At 40.5% G+C, this 7,714-nt stretch overlaps 1 pseudogene; it reads left to right on the forward strand.

Moving 5' to 3' along the window:
* Window positions 1-220: 220 nt before the first annotated feature.
* LOC128280433 (photosystem II CP47 reaction center protein-like) lies at window positions 221-4,726 on the forward strand (annotated as a pseudogene).
* Window positions 4,727-7,714: the final 2,988 nt, after the last annotated feature.

The raw sequence follows: 7,714 nt of genomic DNA on the forward strand, positions 1-7,714 counted from the left end.
GTCACTTTATCAACCTAAGCACTCAACAATTCACAATTGGGCTAAATCATCATTTTGCCCCTAGACTTTTGCAAAATGACCATTTTACCCCTCAGCCCGAAAATTAATTTTTATCGAATTTCTTTATTTCTCAAGACTAGCCAAACCTTTTTGACTCTTATAGCAACTCCAAATTCCCATTATTTCACACATTTTTCATCTATTTTACAACTTATGCAAAATGGTCCAATGTTTATACAAAGGATTACGTATGGGAAATATTGAAACCGTCTTTTCCAGTAGTATAGCTATTGTCCTTTTTTCAGCTTTTGTTGTTACCGGAAGTATGTGGTATGGTTCAGGAACTACCCCTGTCGAATTATTTGGTCTTACTCGTTATCAATGGGATCAAGGATACTTCCAGCAAGAAATATATCGAAGGGTTAGTACTGGGTTAGCCAAAAATCAAAGTTTATCAGAATCTTGGTCTAAAATTCCTGAGAAATTAGATTTTTATGATTACATTGGCAATAATCCGATAAAAGGAGGATTATTCAGAGAGGGTTCAATAGACAACGGAGATGGAATAGCCGTTGGGTGGTTAGGGCACCCTATCTTGAAACATTTATGGTTGTTTTGGTAGACGGAGATGGAATTGTTAGAGCAGATGTCCCTTTTAGAAGGGCAGAATCAAAGTATAGTGCCGAACAAGTACGTGTAACTATTGAGTTCTATGGCGGCAAACCCAATGGAGTGAGTTATAGTGATCCTGCTACTGTGAAAAAATATGCTAGATGTGCTCAATTGGGTGAAATTTTTGAATTAGATCGTTCTACTTTGAAATTCGATGGTGTTTTTCGTAGCAGTTTGAAGGGTTGGTTTACTTTTGGGCATGCTTCGTTTTCCTTACTTTTCTTTTTCAGACACATTTGGCATGGTGCTAGTGTCACGAGGCTAGACCTTTTATCTCGCAATCTGTGCGGCCTTAGGCGATTTGCTCATCCAAACTCACCTAAGTCAGCCTTTACTCGAATGAGGATTCCTTAAGAACTCCTCCAAGGCACCAACTCATACAGCAAAAGCAAATTTATGCCAAAAGAAGCTTAAAAAGAACAACAGAAAGGGACGCTCGCAAAATGTTTGAGTAAATGCTCTCTATTCTCTTATTCACAAGGAATAATGAAACAATAAATGGAGTGAGTACAAATGAGGGGGAGGCTCTCTATTTATACTTGAGCTCCCTCAAAACCGACGGTCAAGATACAATTACATCGATGGACGAGATTAACCATATCCCCTAATTTAAGGGATTTACAAGATATTTCCATATCAAATCCTATCTAATCTTATAATATATGATTCCCTCTATCTTTAAGATTAGTTACCATAGTTGCCTAAGTTGTCATATCTTCGCTATCGCGCCATCCAGGCTTCAATCTGATAGGCTTCTCCAATAGTTCCTTGAATCGGGCCAGCTCTCATGGGCCAAATGATCCACATCTAAGTAATAGACCTCCATTAGATGCATTTGGTTCGATGGTCACGGGCTTTGAACTCTGGCCCGTGACATTCTCCCCCACCCATTCTCACAACGTCCTTGTTGCGACTCCTGAATGGCACTAACTTGATTCATCTCGGACCCCACTCGTTGCCTTAGCTCTTCCTTTCCTTCGGGACTTTTACCTCGGCTTCCTTCGCTTCTTAACTCGAGCCGTCCTACTCGTTTGTACATCTCGATGACAAGGAGTTATGTCACTACCTTGCCCACATTCTAACTTCCCTCGAACAGAATCCTCATGATTCACAACACTTAGCTTCGTATTGCCCACAGTCTCTCGACCTCCTTGCTCAAGAACTTCGAAAGGGCCCCTACGTTCTCGCCAAGTACACAAGTTAGAATGCAAAACACTATCAGAGTGTTCCGAATGTACCTTTGCATTTACTCGGGTCAACTATCCCACATGCATCACTTCTTTTTCCTTCAAGTCCGATGCATCACCCAGCTCTCCCATAGGTGGAAGCCCTGTCGATGACTCGGCCAACTCCGACGCTTCACTTGATTTGAGCCTCATTGGTCCCAGCTTCACTATTTGCATTGAAGGCGCTAGGTCAAAGGCGGCTAGGGCGGAATATGTTCGATGACAAACTCACCTCTTCCTTGGGTGGAAGCCCCTCCGGTGACTCACCATGCTCGGACGTTGCCTTTCCTTTGACTACGGCTTACTTTGGATAGTTCTGCAACTCATGCGGACCATAGCACAAGAAGCACTTTACTCGCTTCTTTTTGCTCCTCTTAGCCCTCTTGGCTTCGACTTTACCCTTGCTCGAACCAAACTTCTTGGGCTCCTTGTCTGCTCCATTGTTTCCTTCGATGACAGACTTGCTCCTCTTTGCCCTCTTGGCTTCGGCTTTTCCCTTGCTCGAACCAAGCTTCTTGGGCTCCGTATCTACTCGATTATTCCCATCGATAACAGACTTCCTCGGACACTTCCGCAACCTATGCGGACCATGACATAAGAAGCACTCAACTGGCTTCTTCTCGCTTTCGGCCTCCTTGGCTTCGACACCCCTTGCGCTCAAACCAAGTCCCAAGGCCTTACCCACCGGCTTCTTCCTAAGCGTGGATTTCATCGGATATTTCTTCAATATATGTGGACCATCGCAGAGAAAGCATTTCATCTTGTCCCTTTTCCTTTTGGGCTTCTTCTTCCCAACTCGTGGTTTCCCATTACCACCATTGTTTCCGTTGCCATTGCCATACTCATCCGTATCTTCCTTGTGATTCCCTTCACATATGCCCCTTTCCTCAGACTTGGAAGATCCAAGCTTGTCTTTCCCTAGACCAAGCTTAACCATAGATACCGCTACCTTCATGGCTTCCGACAGCTTTTGGACACCTCTTTGTTCCACCTCCTGTCTGACCCACGGCTTCAATCCTTCTTGAAAAGCAAGCATTGCTTCTCTCTCGATCACATCTGAAACTTGGAGCATAAGTTCTTTAAACTCACGAACATACTCCCCCACTATGCCCCGTTGCGTTATCCCTTACAACTTTGCCTGAGCTTTTTCCTCGGCAAACTCCAGGTAAAACTGTCCCTTCAACTCATATTGGAACTTTTCCCATGTTCCAATCTCACCTTGCCTTTTATCTGTGGTCCTACCTCACCACATAAAAGCATAATATCAGTAAGAAATAATGAAGCAGTTTGTACCTTACCCGCATCATCCATGATGCCTTTGGCACAGAAGTAGTTTTCCATCCTCCACAAGAAATTCTCCACATCACATGCAGACATTGTCCCCACAAACTCTTTCGGCTTTGGGACATACTCGTTACTGAGTGCTGCACTTGACACTCCTTCCCTCACCGCTGCTCGACACAAGGCCAGCTCTCCCTTGAACTCCTCTATTCTTTTGCTTAAAGCCAGCATCGTGGCCATTGTTTCCTCCTTCAAAGCCTTCACTATGGCTTCGAGAGCATTGTTCCTCTCTATTAGCTTCTTCCTTTGGGAATCTAGCAACTCTTGCACGTTATCCCTTTGGAAAGTTAGACACGTGGTCACAAAGTCCCTGAACTGTTCCTTTATGTCTTCAATGCTTTCCTCACGAGCATTGTCAGACTCTTTAACGTCCTCCATGGACTCCTCAAGTTTACCCACGAGTACCTCTACTGTCGACAGCATCTCTCTTAAAGACTTTCTCCCCCACCTTTGTTCGAACTTTTCTTTCGACATCCCAACAGTGCCTTCGAACCAACAGCTCAGATACCACTTGGTTCGAACCCTAGCTCGGATACCACTTGGTTCGAACCCTAACTCGGATACCACTTGTCATGGGGCTAGACCTTTCGTTTCTCAATCAATGAGGCCTTAGGTGATTTGCTCATCCAAACTCGCCCAAGTCAGCCTTTACTCGAATGAGGATTCCTTATGAACTCCTCCAAGGCACCAACTAGTACAGCGGAAGCAAATTTATGCCAAAAGAAGCTTGAAAAGAACAATAGAAAGGGACGCTCGCAAAGTGTTTGAGTAAATGCTCTCTATTCTCTTATTCACAAAGAATAATGAAACAATGAATGGAGTGAGGACAAATGAGGGGAAGGCTCTTTATTTATACTTAAGCTCCACCAAAATCGACGGTCAAGATACAATTACATCAACGGACGAGATTAACCATATCCCCTAATTTAAGTGATTTACAAGATATTGCCATATCAAATCCTATCTAATCTTACAAGATATGATTCCCTCTATCTTTAAGATTAGTTACCATAGTTGCCTAAGTTGCCATATCTTCACAATCAGGCCAACCAGGCTTCAATCTGACAAGCTTCTCCAATAGTTTCTTGAATCGAGCCAGCTCTCGTGGGCCAAATGATCCCCATCTAAGTAATAGACCACCATTAGATGCATTTGGTTCAATGGTCATGGGCCTTGAACTCTAGCCCGTGACACTAGAACCTTGTTCAGAAATGTTTTTGCCGGTATTGATCCATATTTGGATGCTCAAGTGGAATTTGGAGCCTTCCAAAAACTTGGAGATCCAACTACAAGAAGACAAGTAGTCTAATGCAAGATTATTTTGTTATTTTTCGCTTCTACTTCTATTTGTGATTTGCCATAGGCTGCTGGAAAAATCTTGATTTAAATCACTGCCTTTTCTTTCATTCTTGTTCTTTCTTTATTTGGGAGATGATTCCAAATAAATAGGTATGAAAGCTATAATTGTAAACCACGATCGAATTTATGGAAGCATTGGTTTATAGTCCCTTTAGGTGTTTTCATGCTAACGTCTTTCACAAAAGTTGTTTATGTCACACCCAAGACTCATATTCTTCCATAAAATTTCAGAAAACACCCTAGATGCTCTCATGGAAAAAACCCTAGACTTTAAACCATTTTGCAAAATAGAACCCTCATTTGAAAGCTCATGCTTCAAGGGTCTTAAAAGTACAAAAATCATCAACAAAGGACATGGAAATCACTTACTTGTGAGTGCTTCAAGTTGCTAAAAATTTTAAACTTTCAAACTCCCTTTAATGGCTGATTTTTGGTAGAGAAAGAAGATGAAAAAGGGATGATATCATCCTTTATTTATTTCTATTTTAGTAAAAAATAAGCCACCTAACTTACCAAATTTGAAAATTTTGACTCCTCTTTGACTCTATGGCAAGCTTCGCTTTCTTTTAAAGGTCTAATTTCCCCTTAAAACCCCTCAATTTTGATTTTCTAATAAAATAACACCTTTAGCTATCAAATTAGGACTTTTGCACTTTTACGATTTAGTCTTTTTTTGCAATTGGGCTCACAAACGTTAAAATTAACTCACCAAATTTTTCGTACACTAATATAAACTTGCAATGATTCCAAAATAATGATAAAATATTTTATTCAAATTTGAATTTGTGGTCTCGAGACCACTATTTCGACTTGCCCCCAAAATTAAGCTGTTACAAAAACTTATTTTGGGAGCCTATAAAGAGCATGGTCGTCCACCCTTATAGAAAAACAATTGATTTTTTTAATTATAATTCTCTTTGAGTTTTTTCTTCATGAATTGCTCTTAAGTTTTTTTTTAGAAGTTGTTTTAACAATATTTTAGGTTGTGGGAATTATCTTCAAGCTTTTTCTTTCCAAGAGCTCTTTCTTGAAGGGGAAATTAGAGCCATTGAAAGGAGTTATGGATTCTTAATGTTTCCAAGGCTTCTTGCCATCTTTTCCATTCTATCCTTAATTGATCATTTCTTGTTTATTTTAATTTAGTTCTTGATATTTTGGTTTGCTAATTTTATTGACTTTTGTTCTAGGTTGAAATTGCTTCAAGCGATCTTTCTCTTATATTGTTCCATCAAGAAACACACCAAAATTAGGAGTTTCAATCTTTTCTTGCTATTTCAAATATTTTTGTACAAAATAGTTTTCTTTTATCTTTAAAATCACTTCTAACAAATCTGATTTGTGTTCTGTTTTCTAGACCTGGTTGAGGCATATTCTTGAGGTCTAATAACGGTTTTTTACCATCCAAAAAACCCTAATTGTAACACCCCTTACCCGTATCTAATGCCGGGACAGGGTACGAGGCATTACCAAACTTACGCAGAACCAAACATATATAATCGGGCCACAAAATTTCATTCAAACTAAAACCAAGCAATTAAGGTCAATTTGTCCCTATTATGGACCTACGAGGCCCAAAACATACATCATTAGCAGTCTGGGACTAAACCGAGAACTCACGAAAATTTTAAGAAAATTTCTAGGTTAAAGCCTCACACACCCGTGTGGAGGCAATGCACACGCCCGTGTGCTTGGGGACACGCCCATGTCCCACACCTATGTGGAATTATTGGATTTATTTTCCAGTTCATACCTACAGGGGTTTTCACACGGCTAAGCACACGCCCGTGTCCTTGGTCCGTCTTCCTCACACGGTCTGGGACACGCCCGTGTGGTAGCCCGTGTGATTTTAGCAAGCATTCTATTTATGACATCATCATACAAATTTGAAGCACATGGCCAAGCACACACCTGTGGCCAGAGGCCGTGTCCTCCACACGGTTGAGACACACGGCCATGTCTCCGCCCGTGTGTTTACTACCATACATGTTAACCTAAAATTCAAGGTGCAGGGGACACACGGCCGAACAACACACCTATGGGCCTGACCGTGTGTCACACACGGCCTGGACACATGCCCGTGTGTCTACCCGTGTGGACCATTTAGAGGCTAATCTCCAAGCCATTGGTCACTCTTAAACAATCATACACTTCCATATGCTCAATGGCATTTCCCATGATATATTTGGACACTTAAACATGCAACATTATAGCATCACTATGACCCCTTTTTTATACTAGTCCATTTGTATTTACACAACCTTATCTTTTAGTCATTCCACACCAATTTCATGCTTTACCATATTCCTTATTATGAATCCATTATGAGTGCTAAATCATGCAACCACATACTAGCAAATAAATAGTCATCCATCAAACCAACACATACACATCTTAGAATGCATGCAAAAGTAAACTTAGGGATACATCCCAGTCATTAATATGGACCAAATCACATGGTCATATACAAAATAATCAATTCCCAAATGAGCCATTACACTTGGCTACTTCAACATGACACATAAACACAAAATAGACAAGTTTCCTATACATGCCATGACCAAAATAATTGAACCCTTTTTATACCCAAAATACTTGAAGATAGTGTGATCCAAGCTTTGATGTCTCCCGATCTTTTGAGCTAGCTTGTCATATCTAAAGAGAAGGGAAAAGAGAGGAGGCTAAGCTATAAAGCTTAGTAAGTACACATACAAATAATCTACATTTTTGCAATTATTGATAATCTACGCATAATTACTTATCCATTATGATACTTTTCATCATGTTCTATATATATTTTACCTTCCATATTCATATGCACATGCTTATCCAAATACAAATCTTTCCATAATATCATCATATACTAAGTCTTCATAGGGTTTTAGTACATACCTGTGTCGTCTACCATACATATGGCTTACATAAATTTTACTTTCGGAATTCATATAATGTTACCCGTTGAACACTTGGAATATGATTCGGACACACGGAAAAAATGCATAGAAGTGCCTGAACTTAGACTTGGCTACCTGACAGAATCTGCACCGAAGTGCCTCATATCACAGAATCACATACCACTCTCAACGGGGCTACTCAAAGAGCTAAGAGAGTATCCGAAC

Source organism: Gossypium arboreum, chromosome 9, assembly GCF_025698485.1.
Source record: "Gossypium arboreum isolate Shixiya-1 chromosome 9, ASM2569848v2, whole genome shotgun sequence".
NCBI classification, from domain to species: domain Eukaryota; kingdom Viridiplantae; phylum Streptophyta; class Magnoliopsida; order Malvales; family Malvaceae; genus Gossypium; species Gossypium arboreum.